Here is a 16,646-nt window from a genome sequence, read left to right on the forward strand (position 1 = left end):
TATTTTAGTGACAATGTGCCAAAAATATCTCAGAGGATATACTCCCTGAGGAGGTATGTAAAATACACAAAATATACACACAAACCCAAATCAGGTAAGTAAACAGTTAGAAAAGTAGTGCAAACACTGTAGAATACAATAGGATGCAAAAGGGCCTAGGGACAACACAAACCATATACTAAGAAAGTGGAATGCGAACCACTTAGGGACCCCAGGCCTAGTGTAGTATGTAGAGGGTTGCTGGGAGTGTTATAAAACACTAAGGGTGTGTAAGATACCCCACCCCAAGACCCTGAAAAGTAGGAGTAAAGTGACCCTACTTCCCCAGAAACACACTAAAGTCGTGATAGGAGATTCTGCAAAGACAACAACTGACTGCAAAGCACTAAAGACGGATTCCTGGACCTGAGGACCTGCAAAGGAAGGGGACCAAGTCCATCCAAAAGTCATGAAAGTGTCCGGGGGGGGCAGGAGCCCACTAAACCCCAGATGAAGGTGCAAAATGGCTGCCTCTGGGTGGAAGAAGCTGAAGATTCTGCAACAACGGAAGATGCCAGGAACTTCTCCTTTGCACAGAAGATGTCCCACAGCGTGCTGGAGGACGCAGAGTTTTTTCCACGCAGAAAGACTGCAAAAAAGCCTTACTAACTGCAAAGGTCACGGTTACAGAAAATGGGTGCTGCCTGGGCCCAGGAAGGACCAGGAGGTTGCCTCTTGGAGGAGGAGACAGGGGAGGTGCTCAGCAAAACAGAGAGCCCACGCAGAAGCAGGCAGCACCCGCAGAAGCACTTGAACAGAGGTTCAAGAGAACTGAACACAGCAGTCGTCTTAACACTACTAAGGAGAGTCCCATGAAGCCGGTGGTCAACTCAGCGAGTTCAGCAATGCAGGATGGAGTGTTGGGGACCTGGTCTATGCTGTGCAAGAAGGATTCCATGCAAAAGTGCACAGAAGCCCTAGAAGCTGCAGTTCACACAGCACACAGGATTACTGTCTGGCGTGGGAAGGCAAGGACTTACCTCCACCAAATTTGGAAAGCTGGACTACTGGACTGTTGGGTCACTTGGATCCAGCTCCTGTGTTCCAGGGACAACGCTCATCAAGATGAGAGGGGACCCAGAGGACTGGTGATGCAGAAGTTTGGTGCCTGCGTTAGCAGGGGGAAGATTCCGTCGACCCATGGGAGATTTCTTCTTGGCTTCCAGTGCAGGGTGAAGGCAGACAGCCCTCAGAGCATGCACCAACAGGAAACAGTCGCGAAAGCCATCAGGATTAGGCACTACAATGTTGCTGGTAGTCGTCTTGCTACTTTGTTGCGGTTTTGCAGGTGTCCTGGAGCAGTCAGCGGTCGATCCTTGGCAGAAGTCAAAGAGGGAGATGCAGAGGAACTCTGGTGAGCTCTGGCATTCGTTATCTGACAAGAAACCCGCAGGAGAGACCCTAAATAGACCTCAGAGGAGGATTGGCCACCTAACCAGAGAAGCACCTATCAGGAGGGGTCTCTGACATCACCTGCTGGCACTGGCCACTCAGAGGCCTCCATTGTGCCCTCACACCTCTGTATTCAAGATGGCAGAGGTCTGGGACACAGTGGAGGAGCTCTGGGCACCACCCCTGGGGTGGTGATGGACAAGGGAGTGGTCGCTCCCCTTTCCTTTGTCCAGTTTCGCGCCAGAGCAGGGGATGTGGGATCCCTGAAACAGTGTAGACTGGTTTATGCAAGGAGGTCACCATCTGTGCCCTTCAAAGCATTCCCAGAGGCCAGGAAAGGCTACTCCTCTCGGGCCCTTAACACCTATTTCCAAAGGGAGAGGGTGTAACACCCTCTCTCAGAGTAAATCCTTTTTTCTGCATTCCTGGGACTGGGCTGCCCAGACCCCAGGAGGGCAGAAGCCTGTCTGTGGGTTGACAGCAGCGGTAGCTGCAGTGAAAACCCCAGAGAGCTAGTTTGGCAGTACCCGGGGTCCATGCTGGAGCCCCAGGGGTGCATGGGATTGCCCCCCCCAATACAGATTTGGCATGGGGTGACAATTCCATGATCTTAGACATGTTACATGGCCATATTCGGAGTTACCATTGTGAAGCTACATATAGGTACTGACCTATATGTAGTGCACATGTGTAATGGTGTCCCCACACTCACAAAGTCTGGGGAAATTGCCCTGAACTATGTGGGGGTACCTTGGCTAGTGCCAGGGTGCCCTCACACTTAGTAACTTTGCACATAACCTTCACTAATTGAGGGGTAGACATATAGGTGGCTCATAAGTTACTTAAGTGCAGTGTAAAATGGCTGTGAAATAATGTGGACGTTATTTCACTCAGGCTGCAGTGGAAGTCCTGTGTAAGAACTGTCTGAGCTCCCTATGGGTGGCAAAACAAATGCTGCAGCCCATAAGGATCTCCTGGAACCACAATACCCTGGGTACCTAGGTACCATATGCTAGGGAATTATAAGGGTGTCCCAGTGTGCCAATCAGAATTGGTAAAAATGGCCACTAGCCTGCAGTGACAATTTTAAAGACAGAGAGACCATAAGCACTGAGGTTCTGGTTAGCAGAGCCTCAGTGACATAGTTGGACACCCCACAGGGAACACATTTAGGCCACAAACTATGAGTACTTGGGCCCTGGCTAGCAGGATCCCAGTGAGACAGGCAAAAACAAACTGACACACAAGTAAAAATGGGGGTAACAAGCCAGTCAGGATGGCACTTTCATACAATGTCCATATGCCAGAATTAACTCCAGTATACTAATTCAAGCCTGTAATGCTAAGCACTGCATCCAGTCTGCCAGCGTCGCCAAGCTTTCCTCGATAAGCCAAGAATTACCTTTAGTATCCCAGGCCAAAGGCATACTTGCATGCACAACACACATTTTCACTTATGCTGATTTGCATTCACTTACACTCATCCTCACTTATTCATGTACAATCAATCACTGTCACCCACTCTCTTGAAGTCACTCTTACACTCACTCACTCGTTTATTTGCACCCACTCTCACTCACTTTTACTTGGATTTACTCATACTTCCTTGCTAGCTCAGCTTCATTTGCATTCACTCCTACTCTAAAGCACTCATTCTCCTTAATTGACTCTTATTCTCACTCACTCTGACTCACTCATTCTTGTTAATTCATGAAACTCACTGTCACTCACATTCATCCTTACACTCACTGTCATACTTTTTTATACTTTTTTTTACTGACTTGCGATCACTTGCACTCACTCTTACTCCCTCATTCTCACTTACTCACGCTTACTCTCACTCTCTCTGACTCACTCGCTGTCACTCACTCACACTCTATCACACTTTCTAACATGCTCACACTCATTTGCTCTTACACTGGCTCACTCACACTCAGACAGTGTTACTCTTGCTCATTCTCACTCAGTCTGACTCACTCATGCTCACTGACAGTGGCATTAATTTTTCCTCACTACCTGTCACTCACTCGTACTCACACATCCGCACACATGCTCATATATATCGACATGCTCACACAGGCTCTTTCACACAAACAAACTCACCCACTATATGCACACAACATATATTTAAAGGTATTGTTTATCATGATAACAGTGAATAACAGACTATTCTTCATACTAGCATGATGAAAATGGACAGAAAACAAGGCGATTGGAGGCCTGATGGCCATAAGGGCAAGCAGCCCCTGTGAGTTTGACGCTGATTTTGCCTCCTTTGAGACCAGGGGTGCTAAAGCCAATGCATGGGGACAAAAGAGACTAAACAGAGGTCGGAGCTGCGACTCCTAGTACCCCCTAAATGACGTCCAGGTATGAGAGAGGGGGCCCAAAAAAGCTGCTAATGCAATGAGGCTTCAGCTGTCCTGGGCTAAAGTAACCCAGTGCAAAGTCCATCAGTCTCACTTTATCTTAAGGAAAGGTTATTGCACAGTACATTTTTCATTACTCCAACACCAACCCTTCAGGATAGGACAGGTGAGAGACAACACATTCAGTAACTATCATACGTTTGGGTAAACTGTACATTTTACTGGAGCGCCTGCTAGCATGGATTGCTATTTTCTGTTGTTTTTATTTTGTTCATGTTACAATCCAGACAGTATCAAAAACACCTGTACAAAACCTATTTGAAAATGTGAAAGGGTGTGCAGCTCTTACAAATAACATGTATAGGGTTGTGAATGCCCCGGATGAGGTGCAGGGACCCGTAGAAGAGCAGAAAGTGCTGATTAGTGGGTCACCTGAATGGGGAATTGAAGGGCATAGTGTGGAAAGAAACTCAAAGACCTGATAGCTCGGTGAGGTTCTGGAGGTTTGCTTTAAATAGGAATGCACTGTGAAATGTGAGTCTCTGTGCTTCTTTAATTTGAAAGGAAGAGTACCAGCAATTCTCAACATGGTTGCAATACTTTTAATGGGGCAGTGTCGACAATTCTCAGTGGCAAGCTTACTCTGGGAGTAAGCACCTTCACTTTTATACTATCACTTTCTTACATACTGATGAAGCAGAAAATGAAGGTTTTCATTTATTGACGCTTAAACGTAGTGCTGCAATAATCATGTGTGACTTTAACCGAACAAATAAAGATTGTACGGGGACAAAATGTGCCCTCAGAGTAGTTTGCCAACATTTATAAGCGTGCTTTATATAACGTGATGTATTAGAATTGCACTAATCCGACATAATTATGAACGTGTGCTACGATTTGCTCGTTAGAAATGTTTTAGCTTAGCACGACTTAAATGGAGGCTTTGGCCTAGTTGCCTGGTCTCACGGTTTAGATGCTCGTATTTTTCCAATGTGCTATTAAACGTGTATTTCTGCTCGAAGCTGTACTTTTCCACTGAGATCGTTCACATGCTTATCTTAAGGTTTCGTGCCAGCCTGGCATCTTTCTCTTTACTCCAAGGTCAATCTGCAGGTGCGGACAATGGAAGCTCTGAAAGTGAGTTAATTGGTATAAAATGTTGCAACTTGCGTACTCGTCTCCAAGGATAATGTATGCTTAAGTAAAAGCTTGAGAACTGTTGTTTTTGATTGGACAATTTGAAGCTAACCTATGAACCCTCCAATGGAAGACCCTACTGGATTTGAACTGTTGTCTATTTAAACCAGGTGCACGAGAAGAAAGTAGCCATTACAGCCATTATTGCCATTGCAGCCATTATTGGACATCCCGCCATTTTGTAGACTTTACAGCTATTATGGCCCACTTTGCTGCGACGCCATTTTGAAAGAGACTTTGATGCTTTCTCTAATCGAGAGAAAGAGACTTTAAATGATTCTTACCCTAGAAACTTTAACTTTGATTTAATCCCTTGCATGAAGTAGTAGTTTTACTTTGCCGCCGTGAGGCAATTGCCCCGTCCACCCCTGCCCCTTTGCCCCGTCCCATGCTGATCGAAACGGTACCCATGCTGATCGAGAAACGGTACCTGTGAGACGAAGACTTCCTTGTATGCTGATCGTAATTGGTAAATATGAAAGGAAATTGTACAATTGCATTGTGTTTCTTTTAGGTAACCAACTGCTGATTTTTGATAAGATCCCTAGCTAGGAGTTTTTCTAAATTAATGTTGCTAAATTGTTTTTGCATGAAGTCCCACATGCTGATGCTAATTTGAGGTTAGAAGAGGATTCCTTTTGTTGCACGATGCAATTTGAGACCTTGTTATGCTGACTAAATGTATGCGATTAGTTCATTACAGATTATCGTATTAGTGATTTGCATTGCTATTATCGAATGCCTTGTTATTCAAATGCTACATAGATTGCACCTGTTTCGCCGTTATGGACAGCTATTAATGTTCATTTATGTTTATCATTTGGTGTTGAGACACATCTATATTGTGCTAGCTTTGTTAATATAGGGAAATAAATTTACTAACTTTGAATAAACTGGTGTGGTTATTCCTGACTGAAAGGTCAGGGTTTGTCGAAATGTATTCTGGATTAATTGTTAAGTGTTATGTTGATCAAGGTATTGCTTATGTTCATTATTGATTATTGATTTAATGAAATTGATCGATATAGAGTACGGAGAGTCCCACTTAGCCAAAAGATTCATCGGCCTAAAGAGCGTCAGAATACAGGTAAATTATTAGTACGGAACGCTCTATCAGTAGATGGTAGCAGAGGATGGTTTCGCCTTTTGGGACTCCGTACCGTTAAAGTACATGGTGTTGAATTAACGGTTACGCCCTTTGAGACCCCACTCGAGAAGTTGAATTAGATTTTTCTTGGATAAAACTGATTGGGAAAATGATGATGGGCTAGGTCCACCGCGACTTTCCCGGGATCTCGGAGCTTGCGAATGAAGAGAATGGAGGTGTGAGATCAGCGTTGGCGATACTAGTGATGGTATGAGTGAAGTTAGGGTTTTGCGCTTGCACAGCTTATTGCCGCAGGGTGTGTGAAAAGGTTGCGAGGATTTTTTTCATTTTTTTAGAGAATAGCGGAGGTGCGACTCCGAGTGTAGAAGTAGAGAAGTCGTCGAACTTCATAGAAGATAGCGGAGGTGCGACTCCGAGTGTGAGAGTAGGGAAGTCGTCGAACTTCATGTGCGTGTGGCGCTTCGTGCATAAAAAGGTCCACGTGGTTGTTGTTGTTGAGACGGGCCCTGCGAGGTCAAGAGACTCCGGAGTATGTTGTTCTATGTTGTGGTCTGGGCGGTTTAGTAGGTTGATCGGGCGTGGTCCACGGGTCGGTAAGCGTGTTAAGGGAGTGAAAGAAACTTCGACTTCGGGCTTTGACAAAATTCTAAGTGCACTAGAATAGATCATTGACAAGTTGAGAGTAGGTCTGCGGGTCAGATTTGCTTGCGAACGTGGGGACCGAGAAAGATGGAATAACTGCCGAGGCTAGTGAAAAATCCCTAAGGTCCTGAAGCGACTGTGTTACCCTTCCTGTAGTAAACCGACAGATCTATTTTAGTTTTTGTAGCTCGCGATATATGCAAGAAGTTGTTACGGAAGGAGCTGAGTGAAGGAGGACTAGCCGCGAGGCTTTGTCAGCCGCAGTGTGTGTGAGTGTGACGTCACTAGGAGCCGCGCTGGGATAGGTTGGTTGCAGGGAAGGGTCGCGCACGGATTGGACGCAGTCCGTGGGGCTCGATTGGAAGGGGAAAGGCAAGCGAAGAGTATTCCAGGAATTAAAGTCACCTATTGATTACAAACTTTGTGAAATAAAAGACGAGAAAATGAAATTTTTTAAAGCATTAAGGAGTGCGATGAAGGGGGAGTCTTACATTAAAGCGAGCGTAGGAGAGGAGACGCCGCCCGAAGGCACACCAGCTTACATCGTAATGGAGGAAAAGGGGGTAGCTCCGTGTCTTTGCTAAAGCAATGGCACAAGTTGACAGAGAAACATGGGAGCGTAGCATTCCCGATCCACGGGACATTCAGTATAAGGATTCTGGAGAATTTGAGGTTCACGATGTACGACATGAAGGTGCCTCCAAGGCCAGCCCAGTTTGAGGCTCTAGCGATTTGGGAATTAATGGCTAGACAGCAACAGAAAAATAAGTTCGAAACAAGGATAAGGAAGGTAGAAAAGACACTAGCGGACGCTAGGTGGGATAATGCACAGAAGGTGTGGAGGTCAGATGTATTGCAGGGGATAAAATTGTTTCCCGCAATTACTAAGGAAGAAGAGGAGACAGGTAAGAAAGCTACCTGTAAGACAAACAGGAGGTGTTCCAAGGATAGAGAGGATGAGGAAAAGTTGAGAAGAGAAGAGGAGTTAGAGGATGAGGAGTTAATAATGCAATTGCTGAACGACCGTCCACCACCTTATGCGGAGAGTGGACAAGGTCCAAGTACCAGTTCTGCCCCTCCGGCACCGGTACAGAACAGCGAAACTCAGAGTTCAGGAGCATCATCGGGGTCTAAGGACCCGAGTTTACTGTTCACCCCGCAGATACCGCAGGTTAGGAGAATATATCCAGATGTGCCTATGTTGAAACCAGCAGAAAATTATCAGCCGCAGGTCCCAAGATATTACAGCAGTGACAACAGTACGGGAATGGTTCTAGACCCGACTGTAATGGGAATACAGAATGGTCACAACCCAACATTGGCACAAGCTGAATCAACCCAGTTTTTGATGCCTCAAAAGCAGATGCAGGGGGGAACAGCACATGCTCAGATGACGGGGAGCCAGATGGGCATGCCGGCAATGATGACCCATAGCGTGGGAATGAACGTGCCTCAGAACGTGGGAAATGGACAAAACCCAGATGCGATATCACTACCCATTACTGTAGGTCCACCGGTACCTCTGTACAGTCAGCCTAACTTAGGTATGAGCGGTCAGGGATCAATGCTGCAGAATGGGACCGAAAGGAGGTGCATAGAAAACACTCCAGGGATAACTCCTATAGCGGCTCAGCCAAATGGATCTGGGTCCTTGATGGAGTTTAGTCCCATATGTGCTCGGTCGACACTGGTGAGGTCGAGTCCTCCACTGATAATACCTCTGTCATCGAACACTGAAAAGTTGCCGCAACCATCAATGGCAGTCGATGTGAACGCTACACTGATGGGGTTGAATGCGCAACAGCTGACACAGTGGTTCAACAGTTTGAATTCCACACAAAGCTCAGACAGTGGGAAGGGAGAAGATTATATGAATAGGATGAGGTTGAACATGGAAGCACAAGAATTGGTGGAAGGGACTATGGGTGTGAATAGGTTAGAGTCCTACTCGGAAGAAGAGCTGAGATACCTATGCCCAAGGATTACGAAAGAAGTGAATAAGGTACATAAAAGTTTGCAGGAAATAGCTGACAAAAACGGGGTTGACATAGACAAGACAAAACACTTGAGCAGGAGCTATAGATTGGATTTTGGGACCACAGATTTTGAACACATGAGGTCAGCAGGCATGAAGGCGCACCTTAGAGAATTGCTGCAGAGTGCACAAGTGGGGAGGTGTTTGGACAAGTGGGAAAGTAGATGGGTAAAGAGAAAGGAAAAGAGGAGGGACAGTGCTACAGAGCACAATGAGAAAAGACCACAGAGTAGCGAAGCAGTAACCATGTTACCAATGAGGGAGACAGCAGGGGGAAAATTAATACATGTACCCGGGCACAGAAGTGACATTCAGTCTTTTACGGATGATTTTCCCAAACTGAGAGAGAAACCGATTGAATGGTATCAGCAGACTGATAGGTTTGTGAAGCTTGCAAAATGTCTTTGGGAAGATCTGAACACTCTCTTTGAGATTGTGGTTCCGGCAGATTTGTGGGAGGATTGCAAAAGAGCTGTAGGTTGGCCGACGAGTGAACCAGAGAGAGACAGGGAGACGGGTGCACCATCACCTATGGTGATGAGCCTGTACTATAAGGTGATTGAGCATTTGAAGACGAAGGTGGCCGCGAAAAATGTGGATTGGCAGAAGATCGATCGAACTGCCCAAGAGGCTAAAGAGTCGATTCATAGTTACTATGAGAGGTTGTTGAAGGCGTTTAAGAACTACAGCGGCACGGAAACAATAGAGGCGAAGGACATGCTTCATTTTGTGTTCAGATTTGTGGAAGGGCTGAGACCAGAGATAAGTCAGATGATAAAGTCGCATTTGATTTGCTGGCAGTCGAAACCGATTGATGAGGTGTTGAATTATGCGAAATACTGTAGCGACGAAATTGAAGTGAAACAGAAAAGGTTGAAAGAGAAGGTGATGATGATGCAGCTTAAAGCAGCTCAGACAGGTTTACAAGGTTTGCAAGGGTTCCAACAGCAGGTACCGCAACCGCAGCCGCAGTTGCAGGGAAACATGGCGTTTCAGCCAGAGGCAGAGGCAGAGGAGGTTTTGTGAATAATGGACCGGATTTGACCACTGTTGTGAATGGTGTGCAGGCAATGAAGAAGGTGATGCCGTGTCACGTGTGCGGAATTGTCGGTCATTGGAAACGCGAGTGCCCGATGGTGGTGCAGGAAGGTGCAGGTGTTGGTCAGCAAAACAATGATGTCAATGCATTTCAGACAATGAGGGGACCGAAAATGAGAGGTCCAAGCCCAAATTTTCAGACCGTAAATCAGTTGCAGGGATTACAACCTATGCAGCCGCAGCAGATGCAGATGCCTCGTATGCAGATGACGCAAATGCAGCCAATGCAACAGCAGTTACCCATGGTACCTAATCAGCAAATGCAAATACCTTTGGCACCAATGAGTCAGCAGCAAGTGATGGTTCCTCCACAGGTCTCGGGTCAGGTAATGAGTACAAATGGCACCGTACAACAGTTCCCACTACACAGTGAGAGTGGAATAAACAATGTATGGGAGAGTGAAAGTTCAGGAGAGGAAGGAGATTGTGTGCTTGCAGCATCCTTGGAAGTTGATCAAAAGGGTCCGTACGTGGAGGGAAGAGTAATGGGTCATCGTGTCTCATTCCTGGTTGACACAGGAGCAACACGTTCAACTGTTAAGAGCATTGAAGTACCAAATTTGCCACTCTCAGGGAGAACAGTTCAAGTGGTGGGAGTAGCAAACAGGCACCTGACGAACCCAATAACAGATCCGGTACCAGTCAGCATTGGTAACTATCAAGGGTTACACCAATTTGTGGTATGTGACTCAAGCCCGATAGCACTGTTAGGGAGAGACCTATTGTGCAAATTGGGTTGTTCGATTATGTGTTCGAACGACGGAATAAAAATACAGACGAGCAGTGATGGGGAGGAAGAGGACAGTGTAGAGGGGGATGAGATGGAAAATGTCGATGAAGAGTATCCCCTGATTTGCCTCTTCCCGATGATAACTGAAGAAGATATTCCAGCCGAATTACGGGAAACAGTCGGAAAGGAAGTGTGGGATATGACAGGGAAAGAGGTGGGATTGATGAAAGGAGTGGAACCAGTGAAAGTGACTGTAAAGCTCAATGCAATCTTTCCCCAGACCCCACAATACCACATGGCACAAGACACCCTCATGAAAGTTGCCCAACTCATTGACGAATTTGTAAAGCAGGGAGTACTGAAAGAAGTGTTGAGTAGTCCATGTAATTCACCAATCATGGGACTAATAAAGCCAAGTGGAAAGGTTCGAATTGTACAGGACTTGAGGAAAATAAATGACATCATAGTCAAGTGTTGCCCTGTCGTACCAAATCCAGCTGTGATAATGTTTCAAGTCCCTTGCGATGCCGAGTGGTTCTCGGTCATCGACTTGTCACAAGCATTCTTTTCGGTGCCTCTTCATGAGGACAGCCAATTCCTCTTTTGTTTCAAATTCTTAGACAGGGTGTACAGTTGGTGTCGAATTCCTCAAGGGTTTTCTGAGTCACCGTCAATCTTCAATCAGATCCTAAAGAAAGATTTGGAAGAATTAGAATTGCCATTCGAGTCAACTCTAGTACAGTACATTGATGACTTGCTGATTGCATCAAAGACAGAAAGTGGCTGCACAGCTGATACCATTGCTCTGTTGAACCATTTGGGAAGGAATGGACATAAGGTGTCTCCTTCCAAATTGCAGTTCTGTCAGAAGAAAGTGAAATACTTGGGTCACCAAATAGAGAAAGGGTCAAGGAAAATAATGAAGGAAAGAATAACGAGTGTACTTCAAATGAGTCCACCAAAGACAAGGAGGGAGGTGAGGAAGTTTTTGGGAATGGTGGGCTACTGTCGCCAGTGGATTCCCAACTTCTCGACTCTAGCAAAGCCTCTACTGAAGCTGACCCAGAAGGATGTCTTGGATCAAATTGAGCTGAAAGGAGATGAGATGGATGCTTTTGTTGAATTGAAAGAATGCATGTGCAGGGCTCCAGCTTTAGGTATGCCTGATTACACAAAGCCTTTCACATTGTTTTGTCATGAACGTGATGCATGTTCTTTGTCTGTCTTGACTCAAGCCCATGGTGGCATAAACAGACCAGTAGCGTATTTTTCAGCTACTTTGGATCCGGTTGCAGCAGCACTCCCAGGGTGTTTGCGCGCCGTAGCAGCAGTTGGTATCAGCCTCACTCAGAGTGAAGGAATAGTGATGGGACACCCAGTAACAGTCATGGTCCCTCACTCAGTTGAGATACTTTTGACCCGCTCCCGAACGCAACACATGACTGGAGCAAGACTCACAAGGTATGAAACGATAATTCTGGGCTCACCGAATGTGCAGCTGAAAAGGTGCACTACGTTGAATCCAGCAACCTTGCTTCCTGGAGAAAATGCCGAAATTGAGAACGCTGAAGACGTCGAGCATGACTGCCTTCAGGTAACTGAATTTTGCACAAAACCTCGACCTGACATTAAGGATACTAAGCTTGATGAAAATGACCAGATTGTTTTCGTTGATGGTTCGTGTCTAAGAGATGGGATGGGAATTTTGAAAGCAGGATATGCTGCATGTACTGTAACAGGTGTCTTGGAAGCAGGGTGGCTTCAAGGAGTCTATTCTGCACAAGTAGCAGAACTTGTAGCCCTTACAAGAGCATGTCAACTGTCTGCATTGATGAAAGTCACCATTTACACTGATAGTCAGTACGGGTTTGGGATTGTGCATGACTTTGGACAACTATGGTCACAGAGAGGCTTCCTGACTTCTTCAGGGTCCCCAGTGAAAAACGGGGAGAGAATAAGGGAATTGTTACACGCCATTCAAATGCCAGCCGAAGTTGCAGTGGTAAAGTGTAGTGCTCATACAAAAGGACAGGACTATGTTTCTCTGGGAAATGCATATGCGGATCAAGTTGCAAGATTTTGTGCCTTGAACTGTATATTACTCAGGGATGAATGGAATTCGATAAGTGAACCAGAACTCGAACCAGCTGAAGCATTTGCCTTGAAGGTCGTAGATACAATAGATTAATTAAAAGCATTACAGAATAGCGTCAGAGAGGATGAAAAAGACTCCTGGATTAAATCACAATGTATAAAGAGACCAGACGAGTTATGGGTTTCAAATGAGGGAAAATTTGTTTTGCCAGATAGTCTCTTATCACAGCTTGCGCGGTTCTATCATGGGCAAGCTCACCTAGGCAGAGATGCCATGATAAGATTGTTCAAAACTGATTGGTTTAACCCCAGATTTTGTCAAGCTGCAGAAGCAGTTTGCCATCGATGTGTCACTTGCCAGCAGATGAACCCAGGGAAGGGAACGGTTGTGAACGCGAGCCACATTGGCAGAGCCAGTGGCCCGTTTAGTCGAATGCAGATGGACTTCATTGAGATGCCTGTGCATGGAGGTTTGAAGTATGTGTTGGTGATTGTGTGCATTTTTAGTCACTGGATTGAGGCATACCCCACACGTAGAAATGACAGCCTTACAGTTGCAAAGCTATTGTTGAGGGAGTTGATACCACGTTTCGGATTCCCGATCTCTTTAGAATCAGATAGGGGAAGTCACTTCAATAACGAGGTGATAAAGTTACTTTGCGAAGCGCTGAACATTGAGCAAAAACTGCATTGTAGCTATCGCCCTGAAGCCTCAGGATTGGTGGAGCAGATGAATGGTACACTGAAATCAAGAATGGCGAAAATATGTGCATCGACAAATTTGAAATGGCCTGACGCATTGCCCTTGGTGCTAATGTCAATGAGAAACACCCCTGATAGAAAGACTGGATTGTCTCCGCACGAAATTCTCATGGGCAGGGCTATGAGACTTCCTGCAGTTCCCGCAAACGCGCTTTTGAATATTACAGATGATATGGTGTTAGACTACTGCAAGGGTCTGGCTGACGTGGTTCGCTCTTTCTCTCACCAGGTGGAAGCAACCACCTTGCCACCGATCCAAGGTCCAGGACACGCACTGAAAGCAGGTGACTGGGTCGTGGTAAAGAAGCACGTGAGGAAGTCATGTCTGGAACCCCGTTGGAAAGGCCCTTTCCAAGTGATCCTGACGACAACTACCGCTGTGAAGTGCGCGGGGGTTCCCAACTGGATTCACGCCAGTCACACAAAGAAAGTGTTGTGTCCGGGGGTTCCCAACTGGATTCACGCCAGTCACACAAAGAAAGTGTTGTGTCCCACAGACGAGGAAGTTGAAGCGCTGAAACTGCCAGTGCCTGATAAAACAGTGCTGAGTGCTGAGACAGAGCAAAACCGAACTGAAAGCGAACAGGCAGGAACGGAAGAGAGAGAGATATTCTCTGAGGACGAAGAGACCAACTCACTTGGGGAAGACCAAGGAGAAAGCTCAGACAGCGACGAAGCAGCTGAAGGTGACAAAGGACCTGAAGCAGCTGAGGGTAGCAAAGAGCCTGAAGCAGCTGAAGGTGACAAGGAACCTGAAGCAGCTGAAAGTGATAAAGAGCCTGACGAAAGTAACGGTGACGAAGGGCTCGAAAAAGGTGAAAAGGCAGGAGAGCCTGATCAGAGGAGGGCTTTCCCAGAAGCAGACGATACAGAAAGAGAAAAAGAGAATGTGATTGATTCCCCAGAAGGAGGGGACAAGGGAGAACAGAACGAAAAGGTACAAGCTCCCTCAGAAAAGATCGCAGGTCCATCAAATGGACATGGTGCAAAGAGGAGACTAAGTATATCACCAATAAAAGAAAGGACTAAAGAAAGTTTGAACGACGGAGAAAGGCCAAAAGTGAAAGAGAAAAGAAAAGAAGTAACTGTCGTGGTACCATCCCCGAGTGAAGAAAAAGACTTGACAAAAGTGGAAAGTACCAGCGAAGCAGAATCGAAAAGAGAAGCAAAATTTAAAAGGAAAAGGATACCGAACAGAAGATATTCCGGTCCTGAATGGGCATATGTAGTTCATGACGATTGGACTGACGAGTTTGTATCTCTAAGCCTCGAGAACGAAGAAGAAGAGATACCAATAGAAAAGAAAAGTTTTATGGACTCTGTTGATTGAAAGGGTGACAAATGACATTGCTTGCTACAATCCAACGTGATACAAACAACCAGCTGAGACATTGCTAAACCGGATGAGACTTTTGCTGAACTGATAAAAGACTGAGTTATTGCCGAATTGAGACAAATGCTGCTAACCGATAAGTGACTGGCCTCCTGAAGAAGACGGTGTGAACATTGCGCTCGTTCAGCTTTGTAACTGAATTGCTAAATAATTTTATAGGTGCTTCTAGCTCTCTGATTCTATACAGATCATGACGCAAAACGGTAGAAAGAAATATTGTAAATACGTGTGTATAGGATTGATAATTGCATGTGTACTAATAATAATGGCAATTGTACTTGGAATGCATGGTAAGGGTGAGAATGAGAGAATTGATGCTTCTACTTTTGCTCCTGTTACTGTCACTGAACTAACCGCATTGAAAAGACTAGAACTAGATGAGAGGCTCTTGCATGATAAGAAAGAACCTTCGTATAATGTTTTCTATCGCTTGCTAACAGAATATGTTGAGACTATGGATGCGAAAGATTGTTATGTGTGTACACAGATACCGACATCAGTAAAGGAAGGGGTGACTTATCACCACATGCCTCTTACATACGGGATTACATGTAGTATAGTAATGTCTAGATTTTATGGTCAAACTAACATACAGTATTTTTACTCAAATTATGATGTTACCTTTGCATATGTTCCTATAATAGCGCAGCTAAGCCAGATTGCTAAAGATTGGGATGCTAAAATAATGAGGGAATTTTTCGAGCCAATGCAACCTTTTGAAACGGCTCACGCTCATAGGGAAAACCTTACTTGCTCGCTCTCTGCAGTAGAAATAAGCTTTTTAGATCGCACAGATGATAGAAGGGCACAAATGAATGCGAAATTAGAAAAAGAGCTACATAAGAGAACTTCAGTAGACAATTATGATTTTGCCGCAATAAAGACACAAGGGAGAATAGCTTTAGATGCTTGGCATGTAGGGAAATTTTGTATATATCGAGGTGAATCTTATTATGATAACATTTTTGTAGGAGCGAGTGAGTGTAAACATACGTTTATCTTTAAGGCCAAATGGACATTCATGATGAACAGACTTGACCCTGTCATTCCAGGTGTATATTACATTTGTGGGTATAATGCCTATTATCGTCTTCCAAAAGGATGGTGGGGGAGATGTTATTTGGGTATAGTGTTCCCAAAGGTTTATCAACTGGATGACCTATCGATGATTCAAAAGACATCTGGATCCCATCGTATCCAGAAAAGAGAGACCGCAGCTGCTGTGGTAGGAGATATATTCGGAGCCATGATTCCTTCATTTGGAGTTGTGTTGAATTCCATCAAAATAAGAAAGTTGTCTACTATAGTGGATAACATGTTGACAAAGTTTTCAGGTGCTATAATCCTGATAGATGCTGAGCTTGCAGCGGAAAGAGCTATGACTCTTCAAAATAGGCTTGCTTTAGACATTCTTTTAGCAAAGGATGGCAGCGTTTGCAAAATGCTTGGTGCACGACACTGTTGTACGTATATTCCCGACAATAGTGTGAAAATTAAAACTATGCTTGCTAACCTAACAAAGGAGAGTGCAGATTTGAAGGAACTGAAAGAACCAGGAGTGTGGGAGAAGGTTGGAAAAGGACTTGCTTCAGTGGGAAATTGGATTGGGGGCATTTGGAATGGAATATTACTAAAAATAATGCAGGGAATTCTAATAGTTCTAATTTGCATTTTTGGAATTTGGGGAATAAAAAGGGGAATAATAATGATAATGGAAAGAATTAAGAGGAGGAAGGAAGAGAAAATGATGAAAAGAATGGCAGAAGAATACAAAGCGAAAACTAGGG

The sequence above is a fragment of the Pleurodeles waltl genome, chromosome 3_1 (genome assembly GCF_031143425.1).
Source record: "Pleurodeles waltl isolate 20211129_DDA chromosome 3_1, aPleWal1.hap1.20221129, whole genome shotgun sequence".
In the NCBI taxonomy this organism is placed as follows: domain Eukaryota; kingdom Metazoa; phylum Chordata; class Amphibia; order Caudata; family Salamandridae; genus Pleurodeles; species Pleurodeles waltl.